This window comes from Eschrichtius robustus, chromosome 6, assembly GCF_028021215.1.
Source record: "Eschrichtius robustus isolate mEscRob2 chromosome 6, mEscRob2.pri, whole genome shotgun sequence".
NCBI classification, from domain to species: Eukaryota; Metazoa; Chordata; class Mammalia; order Artiodactyla; family Eschrichtiidae; genus Eschrichtius; species Eschrichtius robustus.
Window position 1 is genome coordinate 137,947,402 of NC_090829.1, and position 22,008 is coordinate 137,969,409.

Consider the following 22,008-nt stretch of genomic DNA (forward strand, 5'->3'; position numbering starts at 1 on the left):
CTAGACCCAAATTCCAAATCTCTTACAAAGGACTTCAGTGCAAGCAATCACTAAGTGGGTTTTCCAAAAATATGTGATTTCCATATTCCATGCCAACACCCCAGGGTTCATCCTAATAAGAAATATTCATAAAAACAGCCCAAGAAAAAACGGAGCTGGAGGAATCAGGCTCCCTGACTTCAGAATATACTACAAAGCTACAGTAATCAAGACAGTATGGTACTGGCACAAATACAGAAATATAGATCAATGGAACAGGATAGAAAGCCCAGAGATAAACTCACGCACATATGGTCATCTTATTTTTGATAAAGGAGGCAAGAATATACAACGGAGAAAAGACGGCCTCTTCAATAAGTGGTGCTGGGAAAACTGGAGAGCTACATGTAAAAGAATGAGATTAGAACACTCCCTAACACCATACACAAAAATAAACTCAAAATGGATTAGAGACCTAAATGTAAGGCCAGACACTATAAAACTCTTAGAGGAAAACATAGGCAGAACATTCTATGACATACATCACAGCAAGATCCTTTTTGACTCACCTCTTAGAGAAATGGAAATAAAAACAAAAATAAACAAATGGGACCTAATGAAACTTCAAAGATTTTACACAGCAAAGGAAACCATAAACAAGACAAAAAGACAACCCTCAGAATGGGAGAAAATATTTGCAAATGAAGCAAATTACATAGGATTAATCTCCAAAATTTACAAGCAGCTCATGCAGCTCAATATCAAAAAAACAAACAACCCAATCCAAAATGGGCAGAAGACCTAAATAGACATTTCTCCAAAGCAAATATACAGATTGCCAACAAACACATGAAAGGATGCTCAACATCACTAATCATTAGAGAAATGCAAATCAAAACTACAATGAGGTATCACCTCACACCGGTCAGAATGGCCATCATCAAAAAATCTAGAAACAATAAATGCTGGAGAGGGTGTGGAGAAAAGGGAACCCTCTTGCATTGTTGGTGGGAATGTAAATTGATACAGCCACTATGGAGAACAGTATGGAGGTTCCTGAAAAAACTACAAATAGAACTACCATACGACCCAGCAATCCCACTACTGGGCATATACCCTGAGAAGACCATAATTCAAACAGAGTCATGTACCACAATATTCATTGCAGCTCTATTTACAATAGCCAGGACCTGGAAGCAACCTAAGTGTCCAATGACAGATGAATGGATAAAGAAGATGTGGCACATATATACAATGGAATATTACTCAGCCATAAAAAGAAACGAAATTGAGTTATTTGTAGTGAGGTGGATGGACCTAGAGTCTGTCATACAGAGTGAAGTAAGTCAGAAAGAGAAAAACAAATACCATATGCTAACACATATATATGGAATCTTAAAAGGTTCTGAAGAACCTAGGGGCAGGACGGGAATAAAGATGCAGACCTACTAGAGAATGGACTTGAGGACACGGGGAAGGGGAAAGGGAAGCTGGGACGAAGTGAGAGAGTGGCATGGACATATATACACTACCAAACGTAAAACCGATAACTAGTGGGAAGCAGCCACATAGCACAGGGAGATCAGCTTGGTGCTTTGTGACCACCTAGAGGGGTGGGATAGGGAGGGTAGGAGGGAGACGCAAGATGGAGGAGATATGGGGATATATGTATAGCTGATTCACTTTGTTATAAAGCAGAAACTAATACACCATTGTAAAGCAATTATACTCCAATAAAGACGTTAAAATTAATTAATTAATTAATTTAAAAGAAGAAAAAACAGCGCAAGAGGGGAAACACTTAACACAAACAATGACCCTTTCCTGAGACTGTCAACCACATAGAGCAGTGATATTGGAATGAGAAACAGATTTTGTGAAACGGTGTTTCGGGACTTAGTCTGGGCTCTCTTCCCTTCCCCATCTACCATTTTCCTCTACGTGACAACATCTAAGTCCGTGGCTTCTACGAACAACTACTGAGATGCTGGGATGACTTCCGGATCTTAAACTCCAGCTTCCACCTCTCTCCTAAGCCACAGACTCATATATGCCTCTGCCTGTTAGGGATGGACACAGTTATCTCAACCTCAGGTAGTCAAAGTCCGTCTGTACCAATCTGTGGTTATCAGCTCATGTGATCCTGCTTGTCCTCCAGATTCCCTGTGTTGGTTAAGGGCACTAGCACCTTCCTCCATGCCCAAGCTAAACATCTAAGCATCACCCAGCCTCATATGTAATGGACCTCCAAGTCTTGTTGACTGTCTTCTAAATGCCTCTCAAATCCAATCACTGATACCACCTTGTCCTGGCAACTTTGATCCTTTTTCAACAATAACTTTCTAACTGGACTCTCTGCATCCACTCTTGCCCCAATTCAACCCACTCTTCTCTCTGCAGCTAGAAGTTATTAAATATCTTTTTCCTCATTGATTCAGCAAATAATCTGCAAATTATTTATTATGTGCCAGGCACAGTGCCGATCAAGCAGAGGGTATACATTGGTGAGCAAAAGAGCCGTGGTTCCTGTCCTCATAGAGTGTAGACCAATCAAATCGTGTCACCTCCAGGCTTTATATCTGTGGTCGGAAGAAACATGGCCCCCCAAAATGTCCACATCCTAGTGAAAGGGGCACACAAGCTAAGGAATGCAGGCAGCCTCTAAAAGCTGAAAACGGCAAGAAAAAGGATTCTTCCTTAGAGCTGAAGGAACACAGCGCACCAACACCTTGATTTTAGTCCAGTGAGACCCAATTTGGACTTGTAACCTCTAGAACTGTGTTGTTAAATCCACCAAGTGTGTGGCAACTTATTACAGCAGCCGTAGAGAACTAATATCCCAGTATCCATAGTATTCACATAATACAGCTTTCTTCAACAGTTTCCCAGTTCCTTTTGGATAAAGCCCAAATCTTTACACACAGCCTCGATCCCACCCACCCTCCCTCCCTTCCTCTCCCCACTGCCACCAACTGAACTTTTTTCAACTCTCAAAGGGGCTACATGCATCCTTTGAGGCTGGAACACACCACCCCCACTCCCTGGAACCTTCCTCTGCTTTATATGCTGCCTCCAATCCCCAAATGCAGCCTTCAAATTAAAGGCCATTTTCCCCAAGATGTTTGACTAGAACTCCTCCATCTGATCGCGTTAGAGGCTCCCACGCTCCCTCTATTTTCTTGTTCAAAGTATGCATCACACCTGGCACTGTCTCAATATCTCTACTCCCCACTGAACTATAAGCTCCTGGAGGGCAGAGCCTACAATTGTCTTATTCACCACTGGACCCCCAAAACCTACCATGGCCGGTACTCGACAAAAGTTTGCAAAACGAATGAACGTACGAACGAATAAGGGACAAAAGATAACATTTCTCCTTCATCTAGAGAGTAGTCCTTTGTGTGTACATCTGGTCATTTTTTACATTGAAATAGTTACTTTATTATACACAATATTTTGGACCTCTTAAATTCTGATTCCTTGACTGAAACACAAGAAAAAAATCACCTTCATTGTTATGCACGTTCTCATTTTTTTTTTTTTTACAAATTGCAGATCACTAAGTTTTTATCAGGTGAGATTCTCTTGCTTCCTAGGGTCCCCCACAAGGTGTGGACTGAACCTTCTGGGACTCACTTATTCCAACAGAACTCAGTGACTGGATACAATAGAACGAGTGACTGACACTATCCAAAATAGCCATTGAGCCACAGCACCTTGGAATTAACTCATTCCTCTAGGAGATGACCCCACCGACTTCCCATGGCTGAGCCTACATGGTAAAGTGTTTCTGCCACGGCAGTGAAAGTGAACCCTTCCTGTTCTGTCCACTCATCTCACACCCCTTCCTGTGGGGACCTGCACCTCCTTTCTGGGAACTCTCCTCCCTTCCCCCACTCCAACCACGTGGCTGCTGGAGAAGGAACTATGAAGATGATGCCCTTCGGTGGTCAACTTTCAAGCCAATTGGAATGGTACCCTGGGAAATTTAAAACTGAGAAAGAGAGACCACTTTCTCCTATTTCCCACTGTGTGCATCAAAGAAACCAAGAGAAGAAAATCCAGTCCAGGGAGGGATGGAGAGAAAGGGGGGCAAACCCAGGTGGAAAAGGAAAAGATAATCTCTGAAGGTCACTCCTGAGACCCTGCCCAGTTCTTATCTTTGGTACCATAAGACATCTCAACAACCATGTTAACAATTTTTTTCCTTTTGGCCTAAGCTAGTCTAAGTTGGGTTTTCATTAGTCACAGTTACTACGTACACATTCATAGAAACTCCCCCTTTAGCCTCCCTTTAATCGACTACAAACACACTCAAGGCTGCTGCCCAGCGAAATCCGTCTACGGCCATATGGAACCTGGCACCACATGTAAAGTAAACCATGTTTCACATAGCACACTCTACTTCAGGGAAGAATGGAAGGTGATCCATTTATCCAACAAACAGACAGAACTTAATATATGCATGGCAGCCTTGCAAGGGATTACAGGATGCGACCCCATTCAGTGAAATGTCAATGCAACCTTTAAGAAATCTTTATCAAGATCTTTTTAATCTTTACTACTAAAAAAAAAGCCAATGAAGGATCTGTTCACAACTCACAGCAAAATCTGAAATCTTGTTTTCACATCTTTCTTAAAAGCTCCCATGCACAGCAGTATCTCCCGCCTCTGTCCAAACTTCCAGAACCTCTCCCTGCCGCCACCATCCCAGGCTACCCAGTATGGTCCATTGTCATTCATTCTTTCAAAAAGTATGTGTGCCAAGCATTTCAAGAACAAGGATAAACTGGAAAGCAAGTCAAGCAAAGTTCCTGATCTCATGGAGCTTACATTTTATAGTGGGAAAATAAGCCTTCCAATCTTCTCGATCAATTGTATTCTCTTCCATACGTAACTTTCTAAAATAATTCAATAAAGATCTTTTCCCTCTCCCAACACTCACATTCTGTACAAAACAGCTTTGTGTGCTGACCTGGAACACACAGAATTCTTCCAGCAATTTTTCTAAGCAAGGAAGAGATGGTGAATACCCATTTTTGAACTATTTTTCATGTCATACACTCTAGATATAAAAATGGCATGGGGATAAAATTTACAATAAAAATATAGAGAGATATGGATATATACATGCATATACATACATACATGTATGTATGTGTATGCATGTGTGTTTGTATGTATGCCACATGAAACATTCAGTCTCTGCAAGATGGGATTTCAGAGAAAGGACAGTTCAGTCAACTGAATAAAAAGAGAGAAGGCTTCCTGGAGGACATAGCCTTGGAAGGACGGATAAGGTCCAGGCGCAGATGTGGCACTGTAAAGAGAAAAACTCATGAGCAAATAGAGAGAGGAAGGAAAATGGAGAAAAGCCAGTAGACCAGTGAACCTGGCTGTCCAGGAAGCCCCATGTACAGGAGGTGGCTGGGCTATGCAACGGACCTGGGCCCTACTGAGAGGGTGGTGAATAGTCAACAAATGGGCTTGCATCATGTCTTCCAGGCAATAGCAGGCTGTTGAAAGTCGTGGGGGAAAGTTTCAGTGTGGAGTCATTGAAATTCAGTACAGGAAGGGAAATTAAAGGTCATCTAATCCTCCCACCCTGTTAATCCTATATTTTATAGGTAAAGTAACTGAGACAGAGCAGAGATCATAACCCCAGGGTCCTAAAACTTCTCACTGCTCTCATTCCCATGATCTTCCAAGCATACATCACTGTCTTAATGAAAGATTAAACTGATGCAATTGGTAAAGGGAGAGTGATGGGGAAAGGGAGGGGTGGCTACTAGAAATGTATTTAAACATTCTAGGTTAGTACCAAGTATAATGTGATCATGGCCTAAAAGTAAGGTGTTGGGGATGTAGAAGAGAGATGCAAATAATTATGACAATGGTAATAAATTAGGTGCGCATATGTATGTGAGCATGTGTGTACACACACACACACACACAGACACACACACACACACATATAAATTGAGCTGTTGTGAAGACCATGTAGAAGGAAGATGCCTCCAGGCTTGAAGCCAATTCATCCACTCACCACAGTTCCTGTTACAGAGAAAGTCCTCAGTCACATTCATTAAATGAAAGAATGACTATGTGATGCAGGGAGAGATAATAGGGCCACTTCCCCTCCTCCTCCAGTCTTAACATAATGCACCCCATTCCCTTGGTGTTTATTGTCAAGGAAAACTCAAAGCAGTTTTCAACTGCTGAGTTTCCTCCTATTGTCACCCACATTGTCACGGTGTGTCCGTGGGCAGTCAGGACAATAACTCAGAATTCCATGCTGTCCTGGGCCTTAGGGAAACACAAAATGGGTCACAACAAATACTATGAGATCAGGGCAGAGAGCCAATTCAGGCTGCTGGAGCCCCCAGGCTCCACCCCCTAAGACGTGCAGAGTCACAAAGGGAAACGCTACAGGGCCCTAAGGCTTCATGATACTCCTGACCCGGAAGTGAAACTCACTTCCTGATGGAGCTCAGGCAACTTTCTGCAGCCACCCTTAGCTTCTAAGTCAAACTTCAACTATAGAACTCACTGTGCACACCTAGCTAGGGCAACAGAGAATTCAGTCCTCTCCAGAAGGCAAGAATCTGAGGGAAGGACCACTCTTCAGATGTGTGGACCTTGAGGCAAAACACTGTCTGCACCCTACGCCCATCACACACCCCCATCTCACCACCCCCTCAATTGTTATACAGGTATGCCTCAAAGAAAAAAATTAACATCAGTGGCCATTGTGAAGAAGAAAAGAAGTCACAAAAAGTGGAAGCGGTGAAGGGAGGGGAAAAAATGGAATGAGAATGGTAGCTCATATATGCATCAATGAGCCCTGAACTAGTTTTCATGTTAGTTGAAGCACCATCAGTATATGGAGTTATAGCTCATCTACCAGCAGCAACACGGGGCAGCTCTACCCGCCCCCCCCCCTCCCCCAGGGGCAACAACATCTATTTGCTGTAACAAAAAGCTCTATCTCAGTCAGTGGTCTCCAAACATCGTTCAGGATTAAGTATCATCATAAAGGATTAAATGTAGATTTCAGCTCATTGGTAAACCCAATACTTCATAAAGTAGTTTAGGATAGAAAAATGGAAGAAGTAAATGTTTTGGTAGAAAATCATATTCACAAAAATCCAAGAAGTAAGCATGTTTATTAATTTCATAAGAAAATGATAGAAAAGGAGGGGAGAGAGAAAGGACATTTCCCTGGATACAAAATGTCTAAAAGGGGCTTGGGGCAGGACACCCAAACCTAAAATAGCTCTTTAGTCCTTGGGTTCTGTGGTCTTTCAGCAAAAGTTAACTTTTCTGGCTTGGAGTTTCTTACTGAACTCCCGTGTGAAATATTGAAAAGAAAATGACTACAGAGGACCTATTTAGACCTTTCTGGCAAGGCCCGAATTGGAGGAGAAGAGGGAAAGGGTTGTTTATCTTGACAGAGGATTTCCTTACCAGAACATGGAAAACATTCTTTTTGTCAAATATGGTTAATAGTCACCCAGCAACACAAAGAGTAGTTTCAGTAGCTTAAAATCAACATGAGGTGACTGGGAGAGGTGTGACCATGCCCCACAGACAGAACATGAGCGAACTTACAGCCGTGTCTTGGACAGAGACAGTGTTGTTGATGAGTGCATAGGGAAAATGTCATTACCTAATGCACTTTCCACCAAGGAAAATGTAGTCACCTACTTAGTAGGTAGTGCAGACCTGCCCAACCAAAAGCTAGAAAAGCAGCAATATTAACACATCCTCAAAAATGCCTTGAAAGACACAGCAGCTGTTCTTCAAACAGGAAGAACAACAATGCCCTCACCCACTCGACTTCCCATTCCGATGGGAATGACTAATATTTTGCAGCACTCCAACTGACTTCCTCTCTCAGCTCAGTGAGTATATGCCCTGGTGGTAGAGGCCTCTGAACAGAGCATCTATGATGGAAACAGTACGGAATGGTGGAAAAAGCTTGGATTTGCAACTTGGTTATGTAGGCCCTAGTCCCGACTCTGCCAATGACTAGCTGGGTTTCCCAAGACAATTCGGCATCTCTCTGGACCACAGTTGCCTAAAGATCTTTCAACTCCAACGTGTAAAGCATAGAGTCATGGAGTTAGGAAATTCCTTGAAGATCATGTATATTAGAGATAGATCTCTGGATTAACCCACCAGTCAAATATTCATACTAGTGTTTTGTTTTTATTCTTCATGTTTCAGAACTAGCTCAAGGAACATTTATATGTAGTTAATTTTATTTGCCCTTTTTTCCACCCACAGCTCTTAAGGCAGTTTTCTGTATATTTTCCCTACATACAACAACAAAAAATTTTAACTAAGATAAAAATGATTTTTGTTTTCAAATTCTTTGAAATTCTAACTACCTAAAATGCTCTTCTCTTCTACCTGAGTTACAAAGGGTCATTCATATTGCCTGGTTAAGAATTGTATAAATTCTTTGTGGTTTTTATATACTTTCTTTTATAAATCAGAATAAGAATATTGGCATGCATGGGGTGTGCAAGGTGATTCTGATCTCGTTTTGAGTTTTTAAATTCAAACAACAAAAACTGAAGCAATAAATGATAAAACCAGACTAAGTACTTGGAAAAGTTTGTATCTGGTATGGTAGATTTCAGTGGTTCTAGCCATTCCGGTCAAGGGGTGGAGGCTATTTCCCTGCCCCTTTAATCTGGCCATGTGACTTGCTTTAACAAGCAGAAGGCAGCAGATGTGATATTGGGCCACTTCTAAGCTAAGTCCTCTAAAGGCTTTGTAGCTTTTGCTTGCTGTTTTAAGAACTGCCACCACATGAGCAGACCCTGCTAGCCTATTGGAAGATGAGAGACTTTTGGTATAGTCCCCTCATCACCCCACCCTCTAGCCAACGAAACATGCAAACGAGGCTATCTGGGACCAGCTACCACCTTGCTCACCTACCAAATGACCACAGATTCATAAGGCCAGCCAAGACCAGCCAAGCTCAGAAGAGACCAAAAGAGCCACCTAACAGAATCATGAGCTAGATAAATGGTTGTTGTTTTAAGCCATTTGATTTTGGAGCTGTTTGTTATGCAGCAAAGGCTAACTGATACACCTAGTTTGTCTTAAACAAAGGCTAGCCTCGATATTATTACATGTGATTTTTTAGATATTATAAAATAAGTAGTTTGTCCTCAGAAACCTCCCTGCCCATCCTGCTTTTGCCCTTACCCTCACTGACATAGCACCCTCTCCCTCTAAGATACTACTGTCTCCTGTCATCTCCAGCCTTCCTGACACAGAGGAGGAAAAAAAATTTAATAAAACCAGTTTAAACTAATATATGAATATTAAGGCTGTTTTTAGATGCATTATCTCATTAGATTATATTTGATTTATATAACCACCTATGAAATAATATCATTCCCATTATACTGATTAGGAAGTAATAGTTCAGAAAGGAAAAAGCCTGCCCATGACCACTAAACTAGGAAGTGGTCTCTCAACTCCAAACCGTATATACATATATACATATAGTCCTCTTCTCCCCTTCAAGTTGTTTCTCTTCATCCAGGGTATTTGCATTTCAAAAAAAAAGGATTTTGCATTCCTGGAGGACTGGCCCTGCTAGAAATTCAAGCACTAATTCATGCAGTGGATTAGAATTTAAGAAAGCATTGGCTCCTCCTGTGCCAGAGACTTGAAGAAAGGAATCCATTTAAGCAGTGTGCCCTTTAGTTACACACTCAGAAGATAATTGTGCATTGCTGTTTTGTTGAAGGATGATGCCAAGACTTTCCTTTGAGGAGAGCATCATTGACTTTCATTCATGAGTGTTAACCTAAGCCAGTGGTTCTCTAAGTGTGGTCTCTGGACCAGCAGAATCAGCTCCACCTGGGAACTTGTTGAAACTACAAATTCTAGCGTTCCACCCCAGACCTGCTGAGTCAAAATTCTGGAGGTGGGGTTAAGTCACATGTGTTCTGATGAGTCTTCCAGGTCGCTGTGATACATGATCAAGTGTGAGAACCACTCAGTCTGTGGTACCTGCTCAACCTGAGGACTTCCTAGAGCAGGGATTGGTAACCTGTAGCCTGTGGGCCAAGTCCAACCAGCCACCTGTTTTTGTAAGTAAAGTTCTATTGGAACATGGTACTGTCATCCTTTTATGTATTATCTACGGCACCACAAGGGCAGAGTTGAGTAGTTGAGACTGAGACCATATGGCAAATGAAGCCCAAAATATATATTATCAGGCCCTTTACAGAAAAAGTTTACAAACCCCTGTCCTGGAGGTTGACTGCATTAGGTACAATGGATAAGAATGTAGGTTTATATGTAAACAAAATGAAGTGGAATACTGTCTCTACCATTTACTAACTGGGCTGCCATGAGCAAGTTTCTTTACTCTAAGACCATCACAGCTTCAATCATTCTAGCTCCAGAGTCCCCTGCAGGGTTGACTGAAGCTGTAATTCAGCCTCTGCCCTGTTCACTCCTGCTTCCTCCCCCTCCCTCCCTGCCATAGGTGTTGCTTCCAAGGATCCTCCTTAGCAAACGATCTGCATGCTAGTGTCTGCTCAGAGTCGACCTCTGGGTGACCCCAATCCATGGCAACCCCAGACTTGAAGATGATGTTCTGAATCATCTGACATAAAGTACCATGATCAGCAGAATAATCCCCTCCTCAACAATGTCCCAGACCTAATCTGCAGAACCTGTGGAACCTACATGACAAAAGGCACTTTGTAGATATGAATAAATTAAGGAATTTGAGATGGGAAGATTACTAACCTGGATTATCTGGGTTGACCCAACCAATCACATGAATCCTTAAAAGCAGAGAAACTTTCCTGGAAGTTACGGGCAGAGGGCGATATGACTTTGGGAGGGGGGTCAGGGAGGTGCAACATTGATGGCTTGAAGATAAAGGAAGGGACCATGAGCCAAGGATTGTGGGTGGCCTTTAGAGAGTGGAGAAGGCAAGGAAATGAATTCTTCCCCAAAGCCTTCAGAAAGAAACACAAAACCTTGATTTTAGCCCAGTGAGACCAGATCAGACTCCTGACCTCCAGAACTGTAAGATAACAAATTCTTGTGTTTTAAGCCACTAAATTTGTGGCAATTTGTTACAGCAGCCATAGAACACTAATACAAAAAGAGGCAATTGACAAATATAAAATTCACAGTGAGAGGCTATAAGACCTGACGGCACTTCAGAGAGGAAGAGGTCACTCCGATGTCTGCTGAGAAGCTTCTGTGCCTGACAGTCAAGAAAGATGAGCCACAGGTATTAATATGTTCACAGACAGGGGAAAAAAATGCAAGCAGGGTCAAATATGGACTTGAAACCAAAAGTCATAAGGACAGATGCACACTTGTGATGAAGCTGCTTCTCGCAGGGGCAACTCCGCAGGCTCCAAGGGGAGGGGCACAGGATTCACTTCTTTTGTGATTCTCCCCACAGCACTCAGGAGGCCAGCTGGTTAACAAGGAGGACTTTGACAATCACATAGTTTATTAAAAATTATGTGTCACCAATAAAGATGTTTAAAAAAAAAAAGAACTATGCATCAAACTTCTGTAGTTAACACCAACTTCCTTATTTCGCACAGTGAGGCATTTTGACAACTCAGAGAAAAAATGGTGAAGAACAATCACGTTACAATAGTTCATTCATTAGGGCTGGGTCACTGGGCATTTACAGCACTTTGTAAAGTCCTTTATTCATTCAGGGCAAGATACAATTGATACACAGCCCAGTTCACACCATTACACAGGCTGTCAAAGCTGGAAGGAAACTCAGAGTCATCTTGTCTAACCCTCTCGTTTTCTGGATGGGGAAACTAAGGACCAGGATGATCAAATTATTCACCAAAGGCCACACAATCAGTTCACATGGGGACTCAGCTCCAGCCCTTTGACTTTTGGGCTAGCCTCTCCCCCTCCCACCTCCCTCAGGCTGTCTGGGGTTCTAGAGCAGAGGGGGCCAAATTCACAGCCAAGGCCAGATTAAGCACATGGGTACTTCCAGCCAGGCAATAATCTGGCCCCTTTCAACAGTATTAAGTATCTGTTCTACTTTTTTTAGTGGGAACAACATTTATTTATATTAATAAAAATTGCATTATATACAGAAACCAATTCACTTCCCCAGTCCAGAGCAACATCCATATCCTAAAAGAAATGATGGCAAAACACCACTCATTATTCTACCTTACTAACCAGGTAGATCTTTGGGAGGCATATAAAGGGTTTTAAATGTATAGAACAAATAAACTGATCGTTCCTGGTAACTGGCACTGCAGAATGCATTGTTTGGGTTCAGAATTTCAGAATCTATGACTTCATGTTTCTATGGCAATAATTCTCCACAGGTAGAGGTCTGGGCAAGTGGGGAGTGGTTTGGGGTTTTTTTTTTTTTTGTTATTTCCACTGGAGGATACTATCTTTGGTGGCCCAAGTTAGACTTCCTTGGTTGTGTTAGTTGCAGGATAAGGAAACCTGAGTTAACTGGTGAACGATTTACAGAGATATTCAAATTCATTGTACGGCTCAGTGCCCTGAGCAACTGCCCAGCTGGCTCAACCCTTACTCGAATTCTGATTGCAAGCACTCCTTCGTGTCTTGGTAAATGGGAAAGGGAATATCAAAAGGATGCTTGGGTCCAGCCAGGAAGGCACCAGGTTGTCTCAGAGGAGAATCAGCAGTTTAGGTAAATGCTGAATGAAGATCCTCTGACCACATGATCCAGGTTTACCCTCAGAATGGGATCACCACAATAATGTATCTCTGTGGAGCTTTTTCTAGTACTTAGTCTCCATTTTGAATGAGGAGAAGAAGAAGAAAAGGAGGAAGAGGGAGATGAAGAAGGATGAAGGTAGTGGGGAAGAAGGGAGGGGAGGAAGGAAGAAAGGAAGGAAGGAAGGAAAGAAGGGAGGGAGAAAGGAAGGAAGGAAGGGAGGGAGGGAAGGAGAAAGAAGAAAGAAAGCAGATCTTCTATTCCTAACAGCCAGACTAGAAACTATCCAAATGTCCATCAACAATTGAATATGAAATTTCATCAAGCTGTACCCTTAGGTGCATGTATGTTACCCTCCAATTCAAAGTTTTTAAACTTAAGTACAATGGTTCTGCCCCTTGATCAGGTATCCTTTGACCCCAGTCCTGAAAGGAAGCACCCTCACTGGCTCCCTATGCACAAGAGGAGTAAATAAAAGTAGAGGTTTGAGATAATTCGTGGGGAGAAAAAAAAAAAGAAAGAAAAATGTTTCTGAAACACATAAGTGAAGCCTGTGATTCTGTCTACAAAGAAACATACCACTGGCATTATTATAAGTCAACTCTTATTCCAGACCCTTTCTATATGCACATTTCCAAAAATTTGGCTCATTTCTCAGAAAGACTTAGTAAATGCCCCCACTGTTTACAAAGAGCCAGTCTTGACGAGCAGGAAAAAGTTTACAAGCTGCTAATGAGGGTTTAGCACCCGTTGAGGGACAAACAGCTCCAGTTAGCAGCTCCTCAGAGGGAAATGAGCCCCTGTGCCCAGCAGGTACCAGCCAGGAGGCACGGTCCTGCATTGATTGCTAGGTAGCACAACCAAAAGGGCGTCTGGGTTAATTATCATTCCATAAACTCAGTGGAAAACACGCTAAGCCTCATATCTCTGGGTTCTCCAAACATCAAGACAGATAACCAGAAAGCAACAAACTCACAATAGCAACAGCTAGACTGTGACTGCCTTATGCCACTTTTCCTTTTGCTTAAGGGAAAATTTCCTCAGGAAGGGACACAAAGTAGACTCAGTCCCATCTATTTGCTTGTTTCGTTCATTCATTTAACAAGCATCCATGAAGTGCCGGTTTTGCACCAGTCACTCTTGTAGATGCTGCATATGCAACACTAAACAAGATCTTCAAAATCCCTGCCCACGGAGGCCTTCAAGATGGCGGAGGAGTAAGACATGGAGATCACTTTCCTCCCCACAAGTACATCAAAAATACATCTACACGTGGAACAATTCCTACAGAACACCTACTGAATGCTGGCAGAAGACCTCAGACTTCCCAAAAGGCAAGAAAATCCCCACGTACCTGGGTAGCGCAAAAGAAAAAAGAAAAAACAGAGACAAAAGAATAGGGATAGGACCTGCACCTCTGAGAGGGAGCTGTGAAGGAGGAGAAGTTTCCACACACTAGGGAGCCCCTTCATTGGCGGGGATGGAGGGCAGGTGGGAGGAAGCTTCAGAGCCACAGAGGAAAGCACAGTGACGGGGGTGCAGAGCGCAAAGTGGAGAGATTCTCACACAGAGGCTCGGTGCCAAACAGCACTCACCAGCCTGAGAGGCTTGTCTGATCACCCGCCGGGGCGGGTGGGGGCTGCGAGCCGAGGCTCGGGCTTCGGAGATCAGACCCCATGGAGAGGACTGGGGTTGGCTGCGTGAAGACAGCCTGAAGGGGGCTAGTGCACCACATCTAGTAGGAGGGAGTCCGGGAAAAAGTCTGGACCAGCCAGAGAGGCAAGAGACCATTGTTTTGGGGTGCACGAGGAGAGGGGCTTCCTGCTTCTTGTGCCCACAGACGGCAGAGCACCACCTAAGCGAGCTCCAGAGACAGGCATGACCCGCAGCTATCATCTCAGACCCCAGAGATGGGCATGGACCACTAACACTGTTGCTGCCACCAAGAATCCTGTGTGCAAGCACAGGTCACTGTCCACACCCCCCTGGGAGCCTGTGCAGCCCGCCACGGCCAGGGGCCCGTGATCTATGGACAACTTCGCATGCAGAACACATGGCTCGCCACAGGCTGTTGCAACATCATGCTGGCCTCTGCCACCTCAGGCTCACCCCATATCCCAATTATGATTACTGTACCCCTCCCACTCTCCAGCCTGAGTGAGCGAGACAGCACTAATCAGCAGCTGCTTTAATCCCCTCCTGTCTGGGCAGGAAACAGACTCCTGAGGACGACCTACACGCAGAGGTGGGGCCAAATCCAAAGCTGAACCCCAGGAGCTGTGCGAACAAAGAAGAGAAAGGGAAATCTCTCCCAGCAGCCTCAGGAACAGCGGATTAAATCTCCACAATCAACTTGATAAACGCTGCATGTATGGAATACCTGAATAGACAATGAATGTTCCCAAAATTGAGACAGTGGACATGGGGAGCAACTGTAGACTTGAGGTTTGCTTTCTGTGTCTAATTTGGTTTCGGTTTTATGTTTATCTTAGTTTACTTTTTAGTACTTGTTATCATTGGTGGATTTGTTTATTGGTTTGGTTGCTATTTTTTTTTTCCTTTTTTCTCTTTTTGTGAGTGTGCATGTGCATGTTTCTTTGTGTGATTTTGTCCGTTTAGGTTTGCTTTTACCATTTGTACTAGGGTTCTATATGTTTGTTTTTTGTTGTTGTTGTTTGTTTGTTTATTCTTTATACGTGTGTGCGTATGTTTCTTTATGTGATTTATCTGTTTAGTTTTGATTTTACCATTTGTCCTAGGGTTCTGCCTGTTAGTATTTTTTTTCTTTATTTTTTTTTTTCTTCCTTTTCTTCCTAGCCATGTAGCTAGCAGGGTCTTGGTGCTCTAGCCGGGTGTCAGGCCTGAGCCTCTGAGGTGGGAGAGCCGAGTCCAGGACATTGGACCACCAGAGACCTCCCGGCCCCATATAATATCAATCAGCAAGAGCTCTCCCAGAGATCTCCGTCTCAACACTAAGACCCAGATCCACGCAACATCCAGCAAGCTCCAGTGCTGGACGCCCCATGCCAAACAACCAGCAAGACAGGAACACAACCACATCCATTAGCAGAGAGGCTGCCTAAAGTCATAATAAGGTCACAGACACCCCAAAACACAGCACCAGACGTGGCCCTGCCCACCAGAAGGACAAGATCCAGCCTCATCCACCAGAACACGGCACCAGTCCCCCCCACCAGGAAGCCTATACAACCCACTGAACCAACCTCAGCCACTGGGGGCAGACACCAAAAACAACAGGAACTATGAACCTGCAGCCTGCAGAAGGAGACCCCAAACACGTAAGTTCAACAAAATGAGAAGAGAGAGAAATATGCAGCAGGTGAAGGAGCAAGGGAAAAACCCACCAGACCAAACAAATGAAGAGGAAATAGGCAGTCTACCTGAACACGAAATCAGAGTAATGATAGTAAAGATGATCCAAAATCTCAGAAGAAAAATGGAGAAACTACAAGAAACGTTTAACAAGGAACTAGAAGAACTAAAGAGCAAATAAACAATGATGAACAACACAAAAAAAGAAATAAAAAATTCTCTAGAAGGAATCAATAGCAGAATAACTGAGACACAAGAACTGATAAGTGACCTGGAAGACAGAAGAGTGGAAATAACTGCTGCAGAGCAGAATAAAGAAAAAAGATAGAAAAGAATCGAGGACAGTCTCAGAGACCTCTGGGAAACATTAAACATAACAACATTCGAATTATAGGGGTCCCAGAAGAAGAAGAGAAAAAGAAAGGGTCTGAGAAAATATTTGAAGCAATTATAGGTGAAAACTTCCCTAAGATGGGAAAGGAAAGTCAATCAAGTCCAGGAAGCACAGAGAGTCCCATACAGGATAAATCCAAGGAGAAACACGCCAAGACACATATTAATCAAACTATCAAAAATTACATACAAACAAAAAATACTAAAAGCAGCAAGGAAAAAGCAACAAAAAATATACAAGGGAATCCCCATAAGGTTAACAGCTGATTTCTCAGCAGAAACTCTGCAATCCAGAAGGCAGTGGCAGGACATATTTAAAGTCATGAAAGGGAAAAACCTACAACCAAGATTACACTACACAGCAGGGATCTCATTCAGATTTGATGGAGAAATTAAAACCTTTACAGACAAACAAAAGTTAAGAGAATTCAGCACCAGCAAACCAGCTTTACAACAAATACTAAAGGAACTTCTCTAGGTGGGAAACACAGGAGAAGGAAAAGACCTACAAAAACAAACCTAAAATAATGAAGAAAATGGTAATAGGAACAATACAGATCAATAATTACCTTAAATGTAAATGGATTAAATGCTCCAACCAAAGGACACAGACTGGCTGAATGGATACAAAAACAAGACCCGTATATATGCTGTCTACAAGAGACCCACTTCAGATCTAGGGACACATACAGACTAAAAGTGAGGGGATGGAAAAAGATATCCATGCAAATGGAAATCAAAGGAAAGCTGGAGTATCAATTCTCATATCAGACAAAATAGACTTTAAAATAAAGACTATTACAAGAGACAAAGAAGGACACTACATAATGATCAAGGGATCAATCCAAGAAAAAGATATAACAATTGTAAATGTTTATGCACCCAGCATAGGAGCACCGCAATACATAAGGCAAATGCTAACAGCCATGAAAGGGGAAATCGACAGTAACACAATCACAGTAGGGAACTTTAACATCCCACTTTCACCAATGGACAGATCATCCAAAATGAAAATAAATAAGAAAAAAAAAAGAAAATAAATAAGGAAACACAAGCTATAAATGACACATTAGACCAGAGGGACTTAATTGACATTTATAGGACATTCCATCCAAAAACAACAAAATACACTTTCTTCCCAAGTGCACGTGGAACATTCTCCAGAATAGATCATATCTTGGGTCACAAATCAAGCCTTGGTAAATTTAAGAAAATTGAAATCGTATCAAGTATCATTTCCGACCACAACGCTATGAGACTAGATGTCAATTACAGGAAAAAACAAACTGGAAAATATACAAACACACTGAGGCTAAACAATACACTACTAAATAATCAAGAGATCACTGAAGAAATCAAAGAGGAAATCAAAAAATACCTAGAAACAAATGACAATGAAAACATGATGACCCAAAACCTATGGGAGGCAGCAAAAGCAGTTCTAAGAGGGAAGTTTAAAGCAATACAATCCTACCTCAAAAAACAAGAAAAATCTCAAATAAACAACTTAACCTTACACCTAAAGCACTTAGAGAAAGAAGAACAAAAAAAAAAAAAAAAACCCCAAGGTTAGCAGAAACAAAGAAATCATAAAGATCAGATCAGAAATAAATGAAAAAGAAATGAAGGAAACTATAGCAAAGATCAATAAAACTAAAAGTTGGTTACTTGAGAAGATAAAATTCATAAACCATTAGCCAGACTCATCAACAAAAAAAGGGAGAAGACTCAAATCAACAGAATTAGAAAAGAAAAAGGAGAAGTAACAACTGACACTGAAGAAATACAAAGGATCATGAGAAACTACTGCAAGCAACTAAATGTTAATAAAATGGACAACTGGGGAAAAAAATGGACAAATTCTTAAAAATATACAACCTTCCAAGACTGAACCAAGAAGAAATAGAAAATATGAACTCACAAACCACAATCACTGAAATTGAAACTGTGATTAAAAATCTTCCAACAAACAAAAGTCCAGGACCAGATGGCTTCACAGGTGAATTCTATCAAACATTAGGGAAGAGCTAACACCTATCCTTCTCAAACTCTTTGAAAATATAGCAGAGGAAGAAACACTCCCAGACTCATTCTATGAGTTCACCATCACCCTGATACCAAAACCAGACAAAGATGCACAAAAAAGAAAACTACAGGCCAATATCACTGATGAACATAGATGTAAAAATCCTTAACATAATACTAGCAAACAGAATCCAACAGCACATTAAAAGGATCATACACCATGATCAAGTGGGGTTTATCCCAGCAATGCAAGGATTCTTCAATATATGCAAATCAATCAATGTGATACCCCATATTAACAAACTGAAGGAGAAAAACCATATGATCATCTCAATAGATGCAGAAAAAGCTTTTGACAAAATTCAACACCAATTTATGATAAAAACTCTTCAGAAAGTGGACATAGAGGGAGCCTAACTCAACATAATAAAGGCCATATATGACAAACCCACAGCCAACATCATTCCCAATAGGGAAAAATTGAAACCATTTCCTCTAAGATCAGGGCAAGACAAGGTTGCCCACTCTCACCACTATTATTCCACATAGTTTTGGAAGTTTTAGCCATAGCAATCAGAGAAGAAAAAGAAATAAAAGGAATCCAAATCAGAAAAGAAGTAAAACTGTCACCGTTTTCAGATGACATGATACTATACATAGAGAATCCTAAAGATGCTACCAGAAAACTACTAGAGCTAATCAATGAATTTGGCAAAGTAGCAGGATACAAAATTAATGCACAGAAATCCCTTGCATTCCTATACACTAATGGTGAGAAATCTGAAAGAGAAATTAAGGAAACACTCCCCTTTACCATTGCAACAAAAAGAATAAAATACCTAGGAACAAACCTACCTAAGGAGACAAAAGACCTGTATGCAGAAAACTATAAGACACTGATGAAAGAAATTAAAGACGATACAAACAGATGGAGAGATATACCATGTTCTTGGATTGGAAGAATCAACATTGTGAAAATGACTCTACTACCCAAAGCAATCTACAGCTTCAATGCAATCCATATCAAACTACCAATGGCATTTTTCACAGAACTAGAACAAAAAATTTCACAATTTGTATGGAAACACAAAAGACCCCGAATAGCCAAAGCAATCTTGAGAAAGAAAAACGGAGCTAGAGGAATAAGGCTCCCTGACTTCAGACTATACTACAAAGCCACAGTAATCAAGACAGTATGGTACTGGCACAACAACAGAAATATAGATCAATGGAACAGGATAGAAAGCCCAGAGATAAACCCACATATACATGGTCACCTTACCTTTGATAAAGAAGGCAAGAGTATACAGTGGAGAAAAGACAGCCTTTTCAATAAGTGATGCTGGGAAAACTGGACAGCTACATGTAAAAGAATGAAATTAGAACACTTCCTAACACCATACACAAAAATAAATTAAAAATGGGTTAGAGACCTAAATGTAAGGCCAGACACTATAAAACTCTTAGAGGAAAACATACGCGGAACACACTATGACATAAATCACAGCAAGATCCTTTCTGACTCACCTCCTTGAGAGATGGAAATAAAAACAAAAATAAACAAATGGGACCTAATGAAACTTAAAAGCTTTTGCACAGCAAAGGAAACCATAAACAAGAGGAAAAGACAACCCTCAGAATGGGAGAAAATATTTGCAAACGAAGCAACTGACAACGGATTAGTCTCCAAAATATACAAGCAGCTCATGCAGCTCGATATCAAAAAAACAAACAACCCAATCCAAAAATGGGTGGAAGACCTAAATAGACATTTCTCCAAAGAAGATATGCAGATTGCCAACAAACACATGAAAGGATGCTCAACATCACTAATCATTAGAGAAATGCAAATCAAAACTACATTGAGTGTAAAGCAATTATACTCCAATAAAGATGTAAAAAAAAACCCACTACGTTGAGGTATCACCTCACACCAGTCAGAATGCCCATCATCAAAAAATCTAGAAACAATAAATGCTGGAGAGGGTGTGGAGAAAAGGGTACCCTCTTGCACTGTTGGTGGGAATGTAAATTGATACAGCCACTGTGGAGAACAGTATGGAGGTTCCTTAAAAAATTAAAAATAGAACTACCATATGACCCAGCAAACCCACTACTGGGCATATACCCTGAGAAAACAATAATTCAAATAGAGTCATGTACCACAATCTTCATTGCAGCACTATTTACAATAGCCAGGACATGAAAGCAAGCTAAATGTGCATTGACGGATGAATGGATAAAAAAGATGTGGCACATATATACAATGGAATATTACTCAGCCATAAAAAGAAACGAAATTGAGTTATTTGTAGTGAGGTGGATGGACCTAGAGTTTGTCATACAGAATGAAGTAAGTCAGAAAGAGAAAAACAAATACCGTATGCTAACACATATACATGGAATCTAAAAAAAAAAAAAACGGTTCTGAAGAATCTAGGGGCAGGACAGGAATAAAGACACAGACGTAGAAAATGGACTTGAGGACATGGGGTAGGGGGGAGAAGGGTAAGCTGGGACAAAGCAAGAGAGTAGCACTGACATATTTACACTACCAAATGTAAACTAGATAGCTAGTGGGAAGCAGCCACATAGCACAGGGAGATCAGCTCGGTGCTTTGTGACCACCTAGAGGGGTGGGATAGGGAGGGTGGAAGGGAGACACAAGAGGGAGGGGATATGGGGATATATGTATACATATAGCTGATTCACTTTGTTATACAGCAGAAACTAACACAACATTGTAAAGCAATTATACGCCAATAAAGATGTTAAAAAAATAAAATCCCTGCCCACAAGGAGATGATATTCTGGTGGGCAAGACAGAAAAACAAATAATGATGTTAGTACCCAGAATACAGTTAGGTAGCAATAGGTGCTCTGAGGAAAAGCCAAGCCAGATAAGGAGATAGAACCTGGTGAGGGCTGCTGCTTTTGAAAAGGGCATCTCATAAATCTCTCCCCAAGGAAGGGGTCTTGTAAGCCAGGGTAGGAAATTCAGATTGTTTTCTTAAGTTGTTGGAAATTGTTGAAAGTTTTTAAGCAATGAAATGATAGAACCTGATTGTGGATTTGAAGGATCATTTTAGCTGCTGCGTATAGAATGGATTTTAGTGGGGCAAGAGTGGAAGTCAGGAGCTTCGGGGGAAAGTGAGGAGATGGTGGTGTAAATGTAGAGATATAAGGAAGCATATACAGAGTCACGATGTTTTAGAGATTGAGATGCTCTTGCCTCACTAACAGTTTGAGTGTAGGTTTTGAGAGAAAGGAATTAAGGATGACTCCTACTTTGGGGCTTGAGCCAAAGTGAACTGCGGTGTCATTTACTATGACATTCCTGCCTCCTGATCCACACGAGAAAAAGACCTTTCTGCCTATGGGATTTCCCCTGTCTCTATTGTCTAGGGAAGCCAGAACTGACTTGGACATATTCCTAGGTACAGAGAAATGGTAGCCTCATTATTTTATTTCAGCCCTTAGAGGCTGTAACTTTGGGAGCACACAATTCATAAATAAATTCAGAGTAGCCTATTTATCTCTTCTTT

At 41.6% G+C, this 22,008-nt stretch overlaps 1 protein-coding gene across 11 annotated transcripts in view; it reads right to left on the reverse strand.

The window, feature by feature from the left end:
* The window catches only part of SETD4 (SET domain containing 4), a 423,911-nt gene that overhangs the window by 105,651 nt on the left and 296,252 nt on the right, over window positions 1-22,008 (reverse strand). Inside the window, exon 16 of one of the 11 annotated variants that reach the window (XR_011074346.1) lies at window positions 11,197-11,233. The exons of the other annotated variants lie outside the window; for them this stretch is intronic. The gene's annotated coding sequence lies outside the window, so the exon portion shown is untranslated. Of the gene's footprint in view, window positions 1-11,196; window positions 11,234-22,008 lie in introns of those variants that run through there. 11 annotated transcript variants of the gene reach the window in all.